The sequence below is a fragment of the Phyllostomus discolor genome, chromosome 8 (genome assembly GCF_004126475.2).
Source record: "Phyllostomus discolor isolate MPI-MPIP mPhyDis1 chromosome 8, mPhyDis1.pri.v3, whole genome shotgun sequence".
NCBI classification, from domain to species: Eukaryota; Metazoa; Chordata; class Mammalia; order Chiroptera; family Phyllostomidae; genus Phyllostomus; species Phyllostomus discolor.
Genome location: NC_040910.2, coordinates 68,081,534 through 68,104,563, shown reverse-complemented (window position 1 = coordinate 68,104,563; position 23,030 = coordinate 68,081,534).

Here is a 23,030-nt window from a genome sequence, read left to right as displayed (position 1 = left end):
TTCATGTCTCATAATTTTAACATGGAACTACATATAATAAAAAGCTAAAAACTGAGAAATGCTGCCCTTAGAAAATTGGTTGGCAGTGAGGGGTAAGGAACTAATACATTTGTTATATCTTTTTAGAATTCTTTTATGTTCTGCTCAATGAATTTTAGTGTGGTGGAGGGAGGTCCCCCCAGACTGGGTAAGCAGACAATTCTCCAACATCAGCTACAGCTCGACTCAATTCTGACATTCTCTGCTTAGAGACAGCATCAGATTCTACAGGTCAAGGATTTAGTTCTACAAGACTTTCCCGATCTCACTTCTGACACCAGCTGCAACCTATACTTCTGACTCACTGGTTACAAATCAGAGGTTCCCAATGCCCTCCTTCTTGAATTTGATTAATTTGCTAAAGCAAATCACAGAACTTAGAGAAAACTTTTAATCACTAGATCACAAGTTTATAATGAAAAGATACAACTGAGGAATAGCCAGATGGAAGAGATGTACAGGGAGAGGGCACATAGCTTCCATTGGCCCTCTGGGAGAATCACTCTCCCAGCACCTCCACATGTTCATCAGCCCCGAGGCTCCCCAAATCCCGCCTCTTGGGGTTTTATGGAGGCTTCATTATATAGGCATGATTGATAAAATTAGTGTTCATTGGTGACTGATCCCACCTCAAGCCCCCCTTCCCTTCCTGGAGCCCAGCAGTGTGCAGCTGCAAGTTCCAACCCTCTAATCACATGGTTGCCTCCTGTAGCAACCAGAACCCATTTTCAGGTGCAGTTCAAGAGCCACCTCATTAACCTAGCAAAGCCACCTTGGCTCTCATCACTTGGGAACTTCCAAAGGGTCAGGAGCTCTACCAGATGTGCAGCCCAGGACCAAACATGTACTTCTTACCATCAATCACAGTTTCAGAAGAATTTTTTAAAATTTAGACTATGCACATTTAACTTTTTGATTAAAAAATTAAATGAATTATAAAGTAAAATAAAAGATCTTTTGTCTCATATAAACTCTTTGACCTTGAATCCTTACTTTGTCTTCTATTAATATGGTAATCTCCACTTTCCATATTTTTCCTCTTTTAGTGCTTCTGCCGTGTCTTTGTCCATACTCCTGTCTCAGCCTGTTTTGATTCTTTATTCTGGGTGTGTAAAGTTTAGACAGCACCTGATCAGGTTTGGAGTTTTGACCCCATCTGTCTACCTTTTCAAAGAGAATCTTAATCTGTTGTTTTTATTGATACAACTCCTATATTTGATCTTTCTGCTGTCATCTATTTTTATTCTTTTCACCTTTTTATGATTATTTTTGCTTTCTGACTTTTGATAAATGGATTTACCATTCTGACAGATGAACTCCATTTTAGCTTTTCTGATTCTTATCTCTAAGCTTTTCCAAAAATATTCTTTTCAAAAGGCATTTCTTAAACTATGTCCTTCATCGTCTGCATAAAAGCTGAACATTAATCACACAGTTTTTACACTTAAAATGGTACATAGAATTTTCCCATCTTTTCTTTTCAGTTTTTCTTGTCTATCTTTTCTTTTCTTCTCCCTTAGGAACACATTTACCTTCTTTTCACAGCTCACTTTTGCGGTTTTACATTTCATTGACTCATTCACAGTATTATTCATATAACAAACCTTGTTCCATGTATTGTTCTAGATAATAGGTTTTGAGAAAGGAACATCATTCTGGTCCTCTGGACACTTGAAGTCTAACAGGGAAGCAATGATAGACCAGGGCAAGGGGTAGAGCAGAGGCATGCTTGTGTTACAGGAGGCCCTAGGAGAGAAAAAGTGCTTGGACTGGTTTCTGAGAGACGACTTCCTGGCAGAGGGGACACTTGAACAGTAACTTAAAGTGAACTGCTGATTATTTAGTCCAAAGAGTGGGTGAGCTCTCCCTAGGGCAGAGGGAATAGCAGAGGTAAAGACAAGAAGAAGACGCCTTGGGATTCAGAAACAAAACGTGGCTCAGTGCAACACCAACCTGGTGGCTGCTGTGAAAGGGACATGTCAGAGAGGTGCAACAGGAGGTCATCTCACTGGGTCACAGGTGGCCTTGAATGTCAGTCTCAAGAAGGGCATGTTACAAAACAGAAGGAGTTCATCCACTCAGAGCCAGCAGAACCACACAGTAGACCCGGAGAACTGCATTGAAGAAAGATGGCAATTTTATTATCAATTGCACCACCCAGGAGAAGAACAGAGAGCTAATGCCCTGAAGCTGAAACTCCCTGATCCAGAGCTCAGGGCAAGTTTGTAGGGGTCTATGGGGAGCAGGTATGTGGAAGCACAGAGGCGGCAAGTTTTAGCTGGAGGACCTTGGAGCCTGAACATTATGGTAAAGGATGTCAGCACCAGTCTTCCTGGACAATGGCCCTTTGCTTCTGAAAAGGGGTTTGGTATTCAAGTTTTGGTTCTGTCCTGGTCCTTTGGTTTCATAAGGGGGGATGCAGGGCAGACTTTGGTTCCAGGTACCGCTGGAGGTCCAAGTTCTCTCCTGTGCACATGCTTCAGCTGCATGACTTTTGGTTTTGATCCATTTTCTCTGAAGAGCAGTTCAGTGTCTTGTTAAACAGGACAGGGGCATTTTGAGCTGGTTCTGTGGTTACAGAGCTACCAAAGAACCTTAAGCAGGATGCAAATGGGATGGGGGTGAGGAAAAGTAGGAATAAGGATGGAATGTGGTAAAGAAGGTGATAAAAATGAAGAGAAAGTGATGGAACAGGAGACATAAATATGGTCAGGATACGTCAAGACTCTATCCTTGGAGGCAGAGCAAGGAGGGAAACTCTCCCTTTGCATGTGCTACTCCAAATCTCTGGTCCAGTATTCTCCAGCACCATGCAGAGTTCCATTGGAAATGGCATGAAACTTCACTTTTATACCATGAAGAAATATCAGCTCCAAGGCCTCCTGATCATAGTCCAGCAGTTTGAACCAGCCATCTTTCGTGGAGTAGGGGATTCAGGCAGAAAATAAGAGAGGTAGAAGTCACCTCAAGCCCATTTCAATGAGGTTTATGAGGTTGCTGGGTAAGAACCATTTCCTCTGCCTCAAATTCTCACATATCCCCTGTGAAATCTTTCTTCTCTTAAAGAGCAATAATTTAATAAGCTATGGCAATGTTATCAGTTGTAATAAAAAACATGGTTCTTCATTCATCTCTGGGTTTTGCAGGGTAGAATGATATGGTTATGTGGGTGGTGGATGAGTAGCACACACATAGGTACAAATCCTTAATCTGGTTTTCCAAATCAGGTATATTACACCTTTTGTTATTGTCTCACAGTCTTTGGGTAGTCTGTTCTGTCATTTTAATTCTTTTCCCTCTTTGAATTTCAGTTTTGGACGTTTCTGTTGACATCTTTAAGCTCATTGCTTCTTTCCTCAGCTGAGTCCAGTTTATTGATGATTTTATCAAAGGCATTCTTCACTTCTGTTTTGGTGGTTTTGATTGCTAGCATTTCCTTTTGATTCTAAGTGTTTCCATCTCTCTGCTTACATTACCCATCTGTTCTTGCCTGTTGTCCACTTTTTCTGTTAGAGCCCTTAGCATATTAACCTCAGTTGTTTTAAATTCCCATTCTGATAATCCCACATCTCTGCCATACTTGAGTCTGGTTCTGACGCCTCTCTGTAGCTTCAGGCTGTGGGGTTTGGTTTGTTTTTTTGTTGTTTTAGTATGACATGCCATTTTCTGTTACAAGTTGGACATGATATGCTAAATAAAAAGAACGTGGTCCTGATTACCTACAAAGTTTGCTTCTCCTGAGCTTCACCTCCAGTAGGCTGTGATTCTCTGTGTGCCTGTCTGTCTCTTCCATTTGGGGGAAGCAGCTTTATCTCTGTTTAAAGATGCCCTATGACATCAGTTATCTGATGGATCAAGAGTTGTTGATTTTCAATTTGTGTATTTTTTTTTGGCTTGTGTGAATCGGAGAGATCACTTTTAAACTTCTTAAATGCTAGCCTGGAAACCCAAATAAGTCCTTAATTTAGATTTGTATTTATCAGGAGATTATAAACAATATTAAGAAAGCTGGTTTTAGAATTTTAGAGTTGAGCTCTTAACCACTCATTTTGATTGTTTACTTGGTGAATGTCAGGAAATAACTAGGCTTCTGTCTTCAAATGAGTATGTGAAGCTAGATCCAGGTCTTTTCTCACAGACACATAGAACTTCAGAGGACTCCCCCTCCCGTTACACAGATAAGCCCACTGAGAGTTAAAGAGGCAAGGTGAACCCCGGCTGGTGTGGCTCAGTGGACTGAGCACTGGGTTGCAAACCAAACGGTCACCAACTGGACTCCCAGCCAGGCACATGCCTAGGTTGGGAGCCATGTCCCCAGTAGAGGGAGAGGCAACCACACATTGATGTTCCTCTCTCACTCTTTCTTCTCTTCCCCCACCCCTCTAAAAAAAAAGAGGTAAGGTGATTTTCTCAAGATCGCACAGCCAATGACCGATCCGAGCCTGAGTTCATATCCCCTGATGGCCAGTTCAGCCAGTTCAGCCAGTTCAGTGGTCTTTCCATGGCCTGTGTGTCTCCCTGGTCTATTCTCCTGAAGACAATGGGGTCCTTTAACCTTCACTCAAAGAAGAGAGGATAGTCATGAAAACAAAAAGTAGAGAGGAGGGGCGTGTGTGGCCTTATACAAGGGTAGGAGACGAAGAGGAAATACTAGGATGATTCAGAACAAGGAAGAAACATGCCAAGTGGAGGGAGATATATTTTGAAAAGAAAAAAGGATTTACTGGTTATAGGAATGTGAGCAGGATCTTTCTGCTTCCTCCCTGGAACTCCACCACCCTGCCCAAGTCCAAAGATTGTCTGCATACTGATGCCCTCTAGTGGTCTGAAGAAAGAGCTCCTTTCCCTAAAGCTGACTACAGTGGAAACGTGAAGTAAGGACCCGACGGATCTAAGTGTGAGGATGGGGGAATGGAAGCCATAGAAACACACACAAAGTACATAACTGAGGTGGATGCAGGCTTTGTGGGCCCTACAGGTTGCAATATTTTAGAAGCTCCCTTTGATAAAAAAATACGGAAGTACAGGTTCAAAATTAAGTTTGGAGCCTTGGGAGAGTCCTGCCCATCTGCTTCATGGTGAATAATCCCCACACATACCCACCTGCCCAGGCACACACAGGGGGCAAGTGAAGGTAGCATGGAGAGCTATTTTACCCTTTATTATTGCCCCTGAAATCCTACATATACTGAAAATGGTCCACCCTGTGAAGTCACCTTGGAGAACAGGACACTTAGTCTTATGATGTTACCATTGTTTAAAATACATCTGCAATTGTTCCTTGAAATTGCCCTCAGATCTTGTGATACATTCCTTGGAATATCCTTAATGATGACAATTTTGATCATTTAAGTACACATTGTTTTTCTCCCCCTCCTCCCCTCCTCCCCCTCCCCTTCTTCTTCTCCTTCTCCTTCTCCTTCTTCTTCTTCTTCTTCTTCTTCTTCTTCCAACAGCCAAATTCACAGAGCCATTCCCAATAAGTACCAAGACAAATAGTCAAGCTGGACAATGTTGTCCAACATTGTCAACAGTAGAGTCTTTTTTAAAAAGGCATTAATCTCTTTTGCCCTTTCATTGCTTCTATATTATCTGGTGAAGAAGTTTTTCTGAAAAGGAACTCCAAAATGCTTTTAACAATGAAAGACAATGGGGTCTTCAGAATCACTGAACTAGGTATAAACATATGGTGGCCACAAGACTGTGCCTTGCACTTCTCTAGCCACAGGAAGGACAATGGACCAGGGGCCCAGCTGTGGGCTGCACAACCAATTCACTGGTTCACCAGAAGGCTAGGCCTTCCAGCCCAGAAATGCTTGCAGCAGGGGCAGGAGGGCAGGCCCATTCCTGTCAGGAGCTCCTCTGGTGGCTGATTTTGGTTCAAAGACATCCCAAGACTTTGCTGACCTTTTATGCCACTACCTGGCAGCCTAGGATGTTTCCATCAAACCTTGTCTTTCTTTGTCTTCCACTCAAGGTCACACTTGCATTGCAGTCTGGTGACTCCTCCCGATGGCTTGGCCCCCTCCCTATGTTTCCCTCATAAGCATCTTTCCTAAAAAGCCTTGCACAGTTAATCCCATCTTTGTGTCTGCTCCTTGCAGGGCCAGACCCATCTTTCCAGTGACTACTTTGAAGGACAGCATCATCTTTGTTTTTTCTAAAATCTAAGCAATAAAGAATCTGGTCCCATTTTTATGTCTGACTACTGACAGTTTTTAAGCTTCAGCCCTCCCCACATCTGGGAAAACTCATAAGAAAACCTGGCTACTCCTTCCTTGGTACCAGGAGGAGACTCAGTTCTCACTAGCTCCTGCCCCTTCGAGGGAACTGCCACACTGGCCCCATTTCCCAACCATCGTAAGTAAACACAGCCCAGGCTCCTTCCCTCCATCCCTCAGGTCATTTTGGACCTGCTTGAGGGGCCGGCCCTGCTCTCCCTGGAGACCTCAATCCTAAGTGATACACATTTTCATACTCTCCTGGTGAACAGGTGGCATTATCAAGTTTTGACACCCAAACCCAATTTTGGGAGGGGGATGGTTTGTCTACCTTTGAAGGGTGGTCACAACAGTGACAAAACATTGTCAGTTGCCCAATAGTGGAACTGGAGACATAGGTCCATGACCAAGAATAGGCATTGCAAATTGCCCACACTTTCCAGAGAGGATCACCCACTGCATGGGCAGCCCCCTTCCTGAGCATATACAGAACAGTGCCACTCAGTCCTGTCGGCCCTGCCCACCCACTCTTCACACAACACTGTGAACTACGATAGGGGAGCTGGGGGAGAGGAGGTGGCATTTTGAAGAAGTGTCATGCTCATGAAAAGTAGCTCTTGCCTTTTCTTTCCAAACTAAGAGAGGGGGTTCACCAAGAGAATCACACTTCTCACAGTGATCAAGAGAATCAGTCATAAAGTGGGATGTACCTGACCCTATGGGGGTCAGGTAGGATTGTTCTATCAGACAGGATTGTTCTATCTGAAAGTTGACAAGCCAATGGACAGGTAAAAGGCCCACTGCTAGGGCATGTCAGAGGTGACAGGAGAGAGGTGGAATGGCCAAGATAGGATATGCCTGTGGGAGAGCCACCTGTCATACTGTGTGTGACAGAGATGTATGCTTTTTGAGCAAGCACAGATAGCTCCACTAACGTGGTGTGGGACCTTTAAACAAGATGTGATGGGCAGACCGCCTGGAGTGGATACAGGGAAAAGAAGGGAGGCACTGGCACTGAGAGAGCATTTCAGGGAAATGTCCAGGGGACAGGGCCACCTAGGGCTCTCTAAACACAAACACACACCCGCTGTGTGTTAGCCAGTTCTTTCAGAAACATGACACAGAGCGCTAATGGCTACTTAGTGTTAGAGAAGAAACAGCAGCCAAGAAAAGAAGCAACTTTCTACTGGGCAGCCAGTAAGGAGACAATCACCCCCACCAACCCCTGGGGGGACCCACATCTGTGTAGTAGGTGCCACCCCCTATATTTTAAGCCATTGGCTGAAAATTTAGGTCCTGTGTGTTAGGCTGGAGTCACTCAAGAAACCAGACGGTTGCAGCAAGCTAAGGAGCAGGGTTTATTAGTGGGGAATAAGAGGGAAAGTGGAGCCAACCTAGGAAGATTGGGACTCATGGGGGAAAGTGGAGAAAGTGAAGCCAACCAAGGGAGGTTAAGACTCACTTGGTTGTTCTTAGGGCAGGGTTTTTAAGCGCAAAACCCCACAAAGGGTAACTGGTTGGGGTGTCAGAGTCTGATTGGCTAGACCTGGTTGCTGGGTGTCATTTCTGTGACCATTGTTCTTGATACATCTTGTCAGGCTTAAGTTAAAGCTGCATCCTGTTATGCCAGATAGGCCAACCCCAGACCCCAATCTTAGCCGAGCATCTGTCTGTCCTGGGTAGGGTCGGCAGGCAGTTTCCCACGGTACACTTCTCCCCCCCGGTGATTTTCCATTCCTCCTAGGCCTGCCTAGCTCTGTCACTGTAGTTGGGGGAAAGGGTGAAGCTGACTTTGAAATAACTATGGAATTAGCAATTTAACAAAAAGTGTCCAAAGAGTCATACAATTCAGCTGTGGCATCATGAGGAGAACTCATGATCATGTGGGGTGAGGGTGGTGTGGGGGTGACCATAAACCAAGTAATAGCAGAAATGGGAAAACAGAATGACTTTACATTTCTATGCCAGTGAGTTGGTATCCTTCTCTAAATAAGCTACATTTAATTTTTCAATACAAAAGCCATCTTTAAAAGACACAATTGAACATCATTTATAATTGAACTCCTGCTATATTAAATACAATTAACCGCTTTCACATATTTAGACAATGGTCATTTAAACTGTAGGTTACATCTGTTATTTCTACCCTCTGTGATGTGCTTACACTGTCCTCTTCCTCTTAGAATATCAGTCCTTCTCCCCCTCCAGCTCCTATGTCTCAATCCTGTCTCTTCATTTCAAATCTTCTGTTATTGGAAAAACAAAGCTCTCCTTTTCCTCTCCCTTCAGAGAGGCTGGGGAAGAGAATGGCCCTCAGCTAAGATTTGATCTAGTTCATTGAAGAAGTAATTACAAAGCTCTGGTAGGTCTTTGTGTCATTCTTACAGGCCTAAAGCTGGAAAATGGGCCCATTTCTTATTGCCAACAGGCCCTAGGGTCACAATTTGAAAGGTGGGGGCACCTACACTGTTCAAAGGTAAATTATATAAGGTGTTAATTACACATAGAGAGGGGGCTTTGAATACTACAGGGACATTAGAAAAATATTTTTCTTTTACCTTATGGGTTTAGACTGCGGTATCTCTGACAATCAATACTGGTCCTTGGAAAATATGTGAGTGTATTGCTGGAGGAGGAATCAGGGAGAAATCCCACAGCTCTCCAATGAGCAATCAATAGGACGAGGACTGTCTGCCACCCACTGTGGTGTGGTGACCCCTTGGGAGCTGCAATGGGAGTTTCTACAGCAGCCCTGGAGAGCTCAGCCTGAGGCAGGTGAGTGAGAACCTAGGAAAACTTCCAGGCAAGTACAATGAGGAAACTGAAACAAATGGCTGAACAAATGTCCCGAAGCCTGGGCAATTAATAGCCAGCTGATAAATCACAAGACTCTATCTTCCCTAACCAAAGATGCCTAAAGCGGGTGGTTTAAATCAACTTAGTCAGGGAGACAGATAACACAAAACCAACTGGAGCCAGACTTATTCAAGACAAAGGTAAAAGTAGCTAGAGAATGATCCCTGACCCTCATTTTGATATATCAGCATATTAAATGACACACCTGGGAATCTAATGAATATTCTGTTGAGATCCTCCCCTGGGACATCCCCTAAAATTCCTGCCTATAGAAAATAGATAAAACCCTCAAGACAAAAGATGCCAGGACTAACTCTTCTTTGAGTACACTCATGTCCCCCTTTCCTCAGGCATGTACTTTGCTTCTTCTATCCAGATCTCTAAGGGCCCCCAGAGAGACCAGCACCCAGGGGAGCAGTGGGCAGTGGCAGTGTGTCCTGGGCTCACTACCCCCACCCTCCACTGGGATCCTGTCTGCAGGGGCCCATGCTTGACCTCACTGTCCTAAGCTTTAATAAACTTACTCTGTCACCTGGACTAGTGCTGTGAAACTTTTCCTGCACAAGTCAAGACCCTGGAAGTCACCAGACCTATGGTGGAAAGTTCCAGCCCATGAAGAGGCAGGACCAGCTCTCAATGCAGAAGCAGCTCGGTAACAAGAGGAATGTGGGATGCCAGGGACCACCAGTGATTCTTGCTGGGATGTTGTCTTAAATGGAGCCACTGAGGGCTGGGGGAGTATTTTCCTGGCAGGAGAAAGGTCACTACTGGATCGAGGTCATTCCCTGTGGGGAGCTAGGCCCTGGAGCATGAGTAGAGAGTCACAGGAAGGAGAGTAGAAGAAGGAGACAGTTCATCAGGGTCAGGGGACACACCATGAAGCAGGAGAGCACAGCTGTGTGTGGGGGGGGGTGAGGGTGATATAGGGTATGTGGAGAAACAGCTGTACCCCATTGGGGCTACAAGGACTACAGAGATAGTAAGACCAACTCCCAACACATTTATGGCTTAGAACCAGCAGAAGACCAACTCAAATCAACATGGTGACTAATTTCACCCTAGCCTAAATATATGTACATTGTAATACATTAGCATAGTAAAGGACCCACCCTGAGCCACCGAGATTAGAAATGGAAAGCTCATATAAGGACACAACATGGCCAACAAGGCTCTTCTTAGAAGTCTCCACCCCTTTCCCAAAAAAAAGATCCTGAATATTCCACCCCTTCACTGGATGCCCTACCCCTCAATTAAATGAGCTTCAATGAAATAAGTAAATCCCACCAGACAGGAGCTGCTCTGTCTGTGGAGTAGCCACTCTGTCTCACTGCTTCGCTGAAAGGCTTTAAACTCAATTGCAACTTCTGGCCAAGATGGAAGCATAGGTAGCTACACTTTGCTTCCTCACACAACCAAAAGAAGGACAACAATAAATTTAAAGACAAAAAACAACCAGAACTGACAGAAAATCGAACTGTATGGAAGTCCAACAACCAAAGAGTTAAAGAAGAAAGATTCATCCAGACCAGTAGGAGGGGTGGAGATAGGCAGCCAGCATGGAGAGGACTCTCAGCAAGATGGCAGCTGGAGGGCCAGGGTGGGCAAGGCAGCGGCTGCCAAGTGGGTGAGGTGGTGGCTGGCAGAGCAAGTGGCCCCACATTTGCATGTAGATAAACTGGAGGAACAACTAGAGAGCAAGACAGACCATGCAACCCAGGGCTCCAGCATGGGAAAATGAAGCCTCAAAACCTCTGATTCAAAACCTCTGACTGAAAAAAACCTGTGGTGCTTGCAGTGGTGCGAGAAACTTCCAGTCTCACAGGAGAGTTCATTGGAGAGGCCCACAGGGTCCTAGAATGTAAGCAAACCCACCCCACCTGGGAATCAGCACCAGAAGGGCCCAAGGTTGCTTGTGGGTGGTGGAGGAAGTAACTGAAAGCCAACAGAGAGTAGAACAAGCAACATTGTTCCCTCTCAGACCCCTCCCCCACATACAGTGCAGGCAATGTAGCAACATGGGCTGCCCTACCCTGGCCAATGCCTAAGGCTCTGCCCCTTACTATGTAACAGGCACACCAAGATAAAAAAATTATGGCCCAAATGAAAGAACAGATCAAAGTTCCAGAAAAAGTACAACTAAGCAATGAAGAGATAGCCAAACTATCAGATGCAGAGCTCAGAACACTGGTAATCAGGATGCTCATGGAAATGGTTGTGTATGGTCACAAAATAGAGGAAAAAGTGAAGGCTATACATAGTGAAATAAAGGAAAATGTACAGGGAAGCAACAGTGACAGGAAGGAAACTGGACTCAAATCAACAATTTGGACCAGGAGGAGGAAATAAACTTGCAAACAGAACAAAATAAAGAAACAAGAATTCAAAAAAAATGAGGAGAGGCTTAGGAACCTCCAGAACAACTTTGAACCTTCCAACGTCTGAATCCTAGAGGGGCCAGAAGGAGAAGAGGAAGAGCAAGAAATTGAAAACTTATTTGAACAAATAATAAAGGAGAACTTCCCCAATCTGGCAAAGGAAATAGACTTCCAGGAAGTCCAGGAAGCTAAGAGAGTCCCAAAGAAGTTGGACCCAAGGAAGCACACACCAAAGCACATCATAACTACATTACCCAAGATTAAAGGTAAGGAGAGAATCTTAAAAACAGCAAGAAACAGGAGTTATCTATGAAGGAGTTCCCATAAAACTGTCAGTTGATTTCTCAAAAGAAACAATGTGGGTAAGAAGGGGCTGGAAAGAAGTATTCCAAGTCATGAAAGGCAAGGACCTACAAGCTAGATTACTCTATCCAGCAAAGCTATCATTTAGAATGGAAGGGTACATGAAGTGCTTCCCAGATAAGGTCAAGTTAAAACAGTTCATCATCACCAAGCCCTTATTATATGAAATGTTAAAAGGACTTATCTAAGAAAAAAAAGAAGATCAAAAGTATGAATAGTAAGTAAAATTGACAACAAACTCACAACTATCAACAACCAAACCTAAAGAACAAAAACAAAAACAAAATGAACTAAGAAACAACTAGAACAAGAACAGATTTACAGAAATGGAGATCACATGGAAGGTTATCAGTAGGGAGAGGGAGGGAGGAGAATGCAGAAACAGGGAATAAGAAGCATAATTGGTAGGTACAAAGTAGACAGGGGGAGCTTAAGAATAGTATAGGAAATGGAGAATCCAAAGAACTTATATGCATGATCCATGGACATGAACTAAGGGGGGAGGAATGCTGGCAGGAAGAGGGGTACAGGGCAGAAGGGAATAAAGGGGAGAAAAAAATGGGACTACTGTAATGGCATAATCAATAAAATATATAAAACAAATAAATAAATAAACTTTAAACTCTGTTGGCTCCAATTTGAATTTTTTCCTTCACAAGGACACAGACCCACAGTGAGTCACAGATCTTTGGGTCCTAGAGCCCTGGAACACCTGCTTCAAGGGCATTGCCCATGTGGGCCTAACGTTGTATATTACCTTGCATGGGTATGAAGGTCATATCAGAGTTTTAGATGTTTGTGCTCCTATGGTATGATGCCTTTTGGTTACTACAATCCTGCATAACAGTTGAGATATGTATTGATATATCATATAGTTAATATTTATATATACTTTCATACAGTATATACATATATTGAAATAATACTTTCACATATATGATAGTGGTTTATGAAGGATAAATGAACAGACAAAAGAAGGGAAGTGGAGCCTGGCTATTTCACTCTTAGAAGCCTCCTAAGCAGAATCTGCTTCCCAGCAAAGTTTTCTGAGGAGCTAGGAGCCGTGGGAAGGAGAGCAGGCTGGCCTGGGAACTAACCCTCCTTACTCCCAGGATGCATAAGAAGAGGGTGACCTTTCAAAGTGGGAAAAGACTGGTGTGTGGGTTACTCTATTCTCTCCTCAAGGCCACCTTCTCAAATGCCGCATCCTTTACTGAGCCTTCCCTGAGCTAATCGAGCTAGAAAAAAATCTTTCACACTTCCAAAAGCTGAGAGCCGTTGAGTTAGGTCCCACTTACGGCACCAATTGCTGCTTTAAATGAGAGTTATTTATAAAGTAACTCTTTGCCCAGATACCTTTGGTTGGCCTTTACTTCCCCTGCCACGTGCAATCCACTTTTCACTCTTCTCCATCCTGCTTTTGGCAGTAGGATGCAGAGCTGTATGCAAAACACCAATGGACACACATACTCTCTAGCTTCTGTTGGCCCATGGGGCGCTTTTACAGTAGGTAGGGGGGAGGCTGGCATATTTCATCCCCTGGTTTTTCCCTGCGAGGTCACCTCAAGGTGGCTACATCTCTCAACTGAAAGTCATTCCTTTCAAGATGCCTGACACTAGGAGGCTCCACCCCCTTCCAGGTTCCAGGACCCACTAGACACCTTAGTTCTGTAGGGTTTAGGGAGGATAGATAATAACTGCACTGCTACTAGCCCAGGCAATCCCACTGTTCCTTGTGCTTTCCCTAATTCATTGCTTTTTCAGTTTATCTTACTCCGTGCAAACCAGATATTCCCATTGGGACCCTGCCTGATACACTCCCTCACTAAATAAATTGAGAGAATAAAATACATTCAGATTTCCCTTATTTCTGAACCACGGTATGTCATAGGTGCCCAGTAAACATTTGTGCAACAAATAGCATACTAACTTTTCTACCTCTAGAACAGAGTTTCTCACCTCAGCACTGCTGACAGTTTGGGACAGATAATTCTTTGTCCTGTTCACTACAGGACGTTTGGCTGCATCCCTGGCCTCTTCTTACTAGATGCCAGTAGCACCCCAACCCCTGTGATGGCAACCAAAAGTGTCTGCAGACATCACCAAAGGCCCCTGGTGAGCAAAGTCACCCTTGGTTGAGATTCACTGTCCTAGACATCTGTCTGCTATGCTTGTCATTTCAGCCTTCATGCTGCAAAAAAAAAAAAAAAAAACCCACAAAACAAAACCCATAGTAGCATTACTTCACAATTAACAATTTATAATATGTATGTATGTACACACATATTCACATGTATGAGCATGGGAATCCATAAACATGAAACGCTCAAAGTCACTCAGTGTGATGTACATAAATATATATGAACATATAAAAATGTATTTGAAAGAAATTTTCAAAGTTTGGGAATCAAACACAACATTTCTTTTTTTTTTAAGAAAATCTTTATTATCAAGTGAAAAAATCACCCACAAATTTGAGAGGACATTAAATGAGATTTCTTTGATCTTTACAGAGATTCATGTGCTTAGATCTTCAAAAGATCACAGACACAAGTACACATGTAGAAATGCTGAGCATAGTACATGAAATGGAAAATTATCAAAAGAAACAAGGTGCTTCCAGGGACAATGACGAGAACACTGGTGTCTAATATTCACCCTCCCCCCACACCCAGGTATTCACTGAAATGACCAGTGACTTGCAAGCACAAAGAAACATATTAAAATGTCTTTTATTTGGCTGCCTTTCTTTAGTATCTATTTGCTTCCTATCCAGTCTTTTGTCACTCTCCCAGCAATGGATATGGTGTCAGTACCACCAGTTGCAGATATCCAGTGGACACCTTTAATTTTCTTTTGGCATTTTTCTAGGCTTGAACACTGTCTCTTATTAACAAATCAGTACAGTGCCACTTAGTCCCCTGCCAGAGGGGCTGAAGGTATCATGGTATAGTTTGGAGAAGTATTTCAAAGTCTGGGTAGGTCATAGGTGACAGAGAGAAGTTTCCTAGGGTTTCGGTGCATGGACTGAGGCACAATCACTGGAAAATCTGTTTTAAGACTCAAATAAGCAGCTTAAAATAGAGATGACAACTCACACAATGCTGGGTGTAGAGGAAACATGAACATAGAATACCACTGGTATCAGCCATGAGGGAGCCAACAAAAGAAAGGTAAGAAATCAATAAGAAGCCTGGGGTCATTCTTGAGCCTGAAGGAGTTCTAGAGACAAGTACAAGGATTGTGGTGGCTTTTTATATTGTTCCCAAAGCAGTGGGAGGAATGCATTAGATTTTAAAAGACAATAATGTAAAATCTACCATGCTAATAACAAGCAGCTTGATTGAATTTCCACCAATCACATGCACCAAAGTGAGACTTTAATGGGAACCCAGGCAGGTGTGAATCATTCACTTCACAGAGAAAGATAACGGCACCAGCTTCCTAAATGTGGCCAAGGGAGTGGGCTCTGCTCCCTGTTTCTCACCCATTATCGTTCCTGGAAATTTAACCTAAAACCAGTTCCACCAGCATTTCCAAAGATGTCTTAAGTTTATTAAATACTCTTTAAAAAAATTCTTCCTGCTTAAGGTAGCTAGAGAGATGGTATAGTCTATAACTATAAAGACAGTGAGCTTTGGATTTTAATTCAAGTGGTGTGTGTGTGTCCTGAAACAACACACTCTACACTGCCATGAATTGGGATAACACATGGTTGGTGTTTGGGCACTCATTCTCTGGCCAGCCCCAAGCTGAAATAAGGATGGCTAACTTTATTATCTTTTATTGGAGAAGATAAAAGATAATAAGGACACAGTAAGAGGTGAAAGGACACAGTAAGAGGTGAAAGCCTTGTAAAATTTTGGGAATTTCTCATTTCAGTGCACAATCAGTATTGTACAGTATAAGATAATACAACATCATGGTAATATGGGTTGACTGCAAAAATACTGATTTCTATTAACCTACATCATATGCAACTGAATTTTTAGTTCCCTCTTTTGCTCTATGATAAGAAGGTAGATATGTAATATATTTATACATGTGTATATTGTATATATGCATACGTACACACATTTGCTATAAGATAGTTGAGTTATTATGATACCTTCTGATAACAAAAAATACATTACAAATGTTTCATATCAAAAATCAATCTCTCCAGTACTCTAGTTTCTCTTCAGAATGCACAAATCTTTCTCCTTTTACTGTAGTAGACTGTTCTGTGTGGCATGGGCCCAGCTTCCACTTGCAGATGCACAGGACCCACACCCACGGGTAGGTTTTCCTGTGGGGAATTAGGCCTGCAATGTACCTAGGCCACTATGACTCTTGCTTTTTGCTAAAACTCCCTCACCCTGCATTGAGGACATTTACTGCAAAGCAACTGCCTAAAAACCATGCTAAACCTTCCAAGGATGAGTGTAACAGGTTCAACCACTTTTGCCTTTTCATTTGCAAATATCCCTCTTCTGTGATGTGATTAGCAGCATTGGCTCCTCTGTTTTCTGTAAAAGGTAACCACCTAAAGAGAATCTGTGCATAGTAAATGTGGACCATCATCTAATGGGTGAAGAAACACAATAAAGGCCTGTCATGGTTGAGGCTGCGGCTTTTGCTCCCCTTGAGAGAAAAGCCATGCTGTCCTTTTTCTTCCATTGGACTTGGTAGTTTGTGTGAATGTCTCATTTCATCCATAATGACATGGACACTGCGGGCCGGTGTCTGCATCATTTTACCAAAAATCAATCTCTCCAGAAACTGATGTGCAAAAGAAGGACTCTAGTGGGAAGTTTCTGGCCAGGAGGTAGGTAAAAACAGAGCTCAGGAAGTTAAGAATCAAGTTTGAGGTCAGTTTTTGCTTGTGGGTAATTTTTGATTCCCACAGGGTGGCTGAGAGAGTTAGAGGGTTAAAGATGAAAGTCCAGGGTCCACTCAGCTGGGCTCTTATGATGTCTGTCACTTTGAGTTGAGATTTCAAAGTACAGGATCCTAGAAACCAGACTGGACCAGAAGTAGGTAAGTCCTTCCAAGGGATGAAGTCCATCTTCAAGTCACTGGTATCTCTGATCATCCCCTGGGCTACCAAGTTCCTGGCATATGTAAATGTAAGTTATTTCTATACAGATATGTTCAATAAAATGTCTACCACACAACAAAAACTGCACAAAAGATAAAAAACAATATGAATAAAACACAACAAAAATAACAAAGAATTAAATAGCCTCACATGACTCTAGATTTTTTAGTTATTAGGCACAGACTTTAAAGTAAACATGCTTATTATGTTCACCACAGTCAAAAACACAATTGAGAATTTTGACGAATTAAAAACCATGAAATGAAAGAACCAAGTAAAAATTCTAGAATAAATCTAAAAAGTGGCATTAAGAATCCAAGAGTTAGACTAGACACAACCAAATAGAATGAGGAGACACTATCCAGAATAAATCTTGGAGAACAAAATGGCAGAAAATACAAAATAGAGGATAAGATAAAGTGAGGAGGAGAAATCAGAAAAGAAAGAATAATGGAGCAATATTTAAAGAAATAAAGTGGCAATGATGGTGAGAATTCGGAAGACTGATTACCAAGTAGTTGAGGACAGGGAGCCCAAGTTTGTAAATTTATGAAGAATAAAAATTGGGGAAACCACTTTGGAAAACTGTTTGACATTGTCTGCTAAAGTTGACGATTTGCATTCCCAATAACCATGCAGTACCATTTCTAACTATATACTTGACAGGAATGTGTACGTGAGTGCATTAGGAATCACATACAATAATGTTCATAGCAGCACTCTTTGTAATAGCCCCAAACTGGAAATAACCAAATGTGCATGCACAGTAACAGTGGATAAATAACCTGTAACATAGCCATCCATTGAAATACCATACAGTAATGAAGTGAAAACAAATGAACTAAAAACACACTGTTGAATGAAAGAAGTCAGACGCAATAGGGAGAAATACACACTGTATAATTCATTTATATAAAATTTAACAAATGGCTACAACTAAAATGTAGCATTAGGTATGCATATGTGATGTTTCATATGTGTATATCACACACATGCACACATAAGGGATACCAGTAAAATTCAGGATAGTGATCCCCTTTGGAGGGAGGGGTGGGGAGGGATTGGACTTAGTTATGAGTGGGGCTGCTAGGGTGCTAATGATGTTCCATGTCCTGATCTGAGATTGGGTTCACGGGTGTTTGAGTATCTTCTCAGCAATACATTTTCGAGCTGTCTGTCTTTCCTTTTTGCACAGTTTCTTCTGTGTGCTATATTTCACAATTTCTTTTTAAAAGGTTTGTAAAAATAAATGTTTCAATACAAACGATAAAGTGGTTAGGGGCTAGAGAATTTCAGACTGACAATAAAAAAATTTATTTGTATGGCAGTTTTAATAATAAAAGTACTTCCATAGTAATAAATCTATTTTTATTACAAGCTGAAAGGAATAAATTTGTGAATAAAAATGGACCAAAACACATGAAATGCCTCTGTATTTGTTCTTCAGCCCACACACGCAGGGTTCTCTGGTCTTTGCAATTTTGTCTGCAGTACAATGAACTCCTCTTTTCCAAGGGGCTGAGGAGCAGTGGGTGGGCTGCACTCATGATGAGCCCAACCACCCAGCAACTAGGAGCTGCTCTCAGGGGTTACATCCTAGAAGGAAGCACTGAAAACACAAAGCGGGCAGAACGTCAGAGAGTGCTACATGCTGTCAGGGAAGCTGCCTGATAGAGCAGGGCCTTGATCAATTCCTCTCCTGTCACAGGGTGGCCTAGGACCCAGGGCACAGCAGCAGAAAGCGGGAAGGAGAGAGGAAGAAAGGAGGAAGAAGACAGAGGGAGAGAGGAGGAGAGGAAGGAAAGGCTGGAGGGTGGACAGGAAGAGAAAGAAGTCCCTGGAGGAGACTGTTTTGCATACAATTCCCATAAGGAAACTCATAATGTGGGAAAAAATCCTATATTATACTCTACATTGATATAGTCACAACATATTCACACTACCATAGAGTGGTTTATATAGTGAAACTTTCTTTTTCCATTTAAATTATGCCATGAATACCCTTCCATGTTAACAAACATACATGCACATCTTCTTTGGAAGCCTTGCACCCAGTATCCACCCAAATAGTCCTCTGATTTGTTTTCATTTGGTGCCTGCTGGGCTCTACCAGGAAGAAGTGGTCAGTACCTCTTCTTTCTGAGGTTTCCCTCTATCCTGACTCTTCACTTGCTTTCTCTGCCCATTTCATGCTCACTCCCCAGCTGGTTGGATGTGGAATGGTGCCGTTTGTCACAGCACCCACCCCTGGTGTATCCCCTACTCTTTTCTGCTTCCTGACACTGTTTCTTGGTTTACCTGCTGGTTTCACAGGATCCCAGGTTGTACTTTGCTCCTTTGGGAAGCATTTTCTTTCTAGAACACAGCCACAGTGGACAGCAGAAACCAAAGGCATTTGGAAAAAGTAGACTGAGGAAACCACAGGTCAGAATTGTTCAGAGATTTGTCTAAGTCCCTGCAGCCCATTACAGGTATATCTGAGGCCTGATTCCTAGTCCAGGGCTTTCTGTCTGTGATGATACGCTCTATCCAAAACCAACAACCCAGAGCAACTTTACTCCTAATCACAGAAGTTGGAAGAAACCAGGATGTCCTTCAGGAGGTAAACGAATAAATTGTGGTACATCCAGACAATGGAACATTATTCAGTACTATAAAGAAATGAGCTGCCAAGCCATGAAAAGACATGGAGGAAACTTAAATGCACATTACTAGGTTAGCAAAGCCAGACAGAAAAGAGTATATACTGTGTGATTCTAACTATAAGACTGTGAAAAAGACAAAACTATGGAGACAGTGAAACTCAGTGGTTGCCTGTGGGAGTGGGGAGGGAGGAATAAACAGGTGGAACACAGAGGATGTTTAGGGCAGTGAAACTACCCTGTATGATACTATAGAGGTAAAAACATGTCATTGTACATTCCTTCAAACTCATAGAATTTACAATACCAAGAGTGAACCCTAATATTAACTGTGGACTTTGGTTAATAATAACATGTCAGTGTGTTGCCATCATTGTTTAGCTAATTATTTAGAAAAAAATAGAGGAAAGGGACTTAGACATGAAACTTAGTAAAATGGGGAGCCTGAGCCCGCTTGCTTAGCCAGGAAGCTATAACTTTTCACTCTCCAGGGGACAGCAGCAAGGCACTCTGCCAAGAGGATTACCACTACTCACTCCCCACTCCAGCACCAGATTATTAGGGGGAGCAGGGGAAGGTTTTGGACCACAGAGGCTGTCAGTCTAACTAGAGGGTTTGGACTCATGCAAAGCCCATGAAAGCCTGGAAAGTTGGTCATTTTGAAAAAGCACCTGGTCTGTCCCAAACCCAGTATAATCCCAGAGGAACAAAGAAGTTCTCTCTCTCTTGCCCACACTTGCCCCATGCACTTGCACGTTCTCTCTCCATGGCCATGTTGTCTTAGCGGCCACGTGGCTGGCAGCTATGCAGGCTCCAGGCATGACCCAAAATAACTGAGCACAGCAAGGGACTGCAGCTGGAAACACATGATAAGTCAGCCAGGTGCTGGGCTGGACTGAACTTCAATATGGCACAGGATCTCTGGACATTGACTCTATTTATGGCCCTGATTTTCCATGGCAGGATGGATGGAGAGGGAACCCAGGGGCAGCCTTCCACACAAATAAACCATCTTGCCTCCTCACAATCTCCCATATATGGGTCCTTGGAATGCTTTCTTTGTGATCCTGTGGAAGAGCCTAATTTCCACCACTAACAAATGTAACTTCATCAGGGCGATAGATGACCATTTTAGTTTGGTATGTTGATGGTGGGAGAGGTTATGCATGTGTATGTTCTGGAGAACACAGGGTATATGAGAATTATCTGTGCCTTCCTCTCAATTTTGCTGTGAACCTTAGAATAGATAACATTCTTTTTCATCATGACCTAATGTTGATTCTGGGGAGAGTCTCAAAATTCATGTTTCCATGATTTCTTTTCTGGCATTTTTCTGTATCTATGAAGCAGAATCCTTTTCCAGGCAAGGAAAGGATGGCTAGACACCTGTCTGTCCTCCTCTTGGTGTCCGTGGCATAGAACAGTTTTCAAAGGCTTACTAATTCCCTCGGTAGGATTGGGGTGCCAACACATTTCCTGGGCTGCTCTATCCAAGTCACCATGCATCTCACCATAGGAGCCTCAGTGGATAAAATGACTCCATGAGGAGCTTTCCCAATCCATGATTGGGTCTAAAAGGTGCTGTGGCCTCCAGGACCGAAGCTTCCCTTTCTGCAGCTGGAAGCTTTGGAAGACTCCCATGAGGAAAAAGGCCAGCTGGGCCACAGTCCCACTGCCTTGCCAAAGTCAGGAAAAGGGAACCAACTTTATTGGACACCTACTGTGTGTTAGGCTCTGTGCCAGGCACTTGACATGCTTTATCTTATTAGATTTTCATAACAACACTTCAACAGCAATGTTATTCTCATTTTATAGGTTAAGAAACAAAGGTGCAGAGGGGTTACTAAATACCAAAGACAGGTAGTGAGTTGTAGATCTGGGAAGCAATCTAAACATCTCTCACTTGACCATATCACAACAAAGAGCCTCTGTCTTAAAGGGATTGAGAATAAATGATGTGGAGATCAGCAGTTCAAGAAGAGTGCATGGGAACCAAGCCCCATCCGTTAGAGGATTTCTCACTTCTGGTTAGTGATTCAGCAATTCAGCCAGTGGGGAAGAGGCTGCTGTTCCACAGACCTTTAGTCCACACCCTAGAGCCAGCACTGTCAGCCTTTCTCTCCCTCCATACACTCCCTGGGATGCCTTTGGATGAACTCTTCCCCCTTCAAGGTCACCACTAATGTTCTGTGATGGTTCAGGAATGCCCTTACTCTTTGGACCTCTGCCTTCTCCTTAGTGTTGTTCCTCTTGGGAAACTAGAGTTGTAGGCCACAGAACAAGGGTGTGAGGTTGTTCAACAGTTAGCTGTTGCAATAAAACTATCTATGACCATTTGTACTAAGCATGTCTGTCTCCTTATTCAGATCCTTTGGCATTGGGACCTAGCTGATCCTGGAGAGACTGCCTCTACTAGAACTAGCTGATTCCTAGAAAAAGCAAACAACTAGCTTGTGTGCACCTTTACGTGCAAACTAACCAATCCAGATTCCATTCTCTCCAATTACCTCATTTACTGAACTCCCATTTATTGAGCTCTTACCCTCCAGACCTGCATGCACCTGCCATAATCATCACAGCCACTACTCAAACTACTTACTCTGCTTCACCTGCAGAAACCAGAGCAAAGGCTCGTAGCCACGTTTCCCTTTGCTCCTTCTGCCTGCTGACCGGCCCTGGTGCTTATCTGTGTGGCACACTCACTGTATCCCTTGCCCCCTGTTTCTAAGGTCTGTGAGTATAAAACTTCCTTCCTTATGACAGGCATTTCTGTGTCTGCATGTAACACCATACCTGGTTAAAGCAAACCTTGAGCATGGATTAAAATACATTTACACAAAGATACTGCACAATATCAACTGGTTTCACTTCGACCCCATTGAAGGCTCAGGAGCGCCATTGGTCTCAGACAAATATGAGCTGAGGATTGATGCTAAATAAGACCAGAGCCCATATCAGGGCCACTGAGCTCTCTGGTACTCAGGGTGCACCACGCAGAGGAGGGAGTTAGGTGATGGTGATATCATGCCTTACATTCTCTTGTTCAGCACCTATATTTGGAGGAAAGTCTGAGTTTGGAAAATGTGAGGGCATGTAGAGAGGGATTACGGCTCAGGCTCACATAGTCAAGCATTCTGGATGTGGGCTGGTGATATTTGCATATCTCTTGGCACAAACTGTTTGGAAGGTGCCTGAGGCAGAAGGGCCTTCCTAGGAGTGAAGGATGTGACAGAGGTTTACTGTGGACTGGTCCTGATGTCTGCTCTCTTCACTGCTCTACGGTCGATGTCTAAGCCTTAAAAAGGAGACCAGCTGTGAAAACAGAAGCAACTGCTTCTTTGAGATTCAACTGAAGAAAGAGGGGAAGGGGGTGCTTGCTTCCGCATGTGAACAGAAGCCATCCTGGTGGTCACGCTGAGGTTGAGCGCAGTGAGGGGCTCCGCGATGATGCACT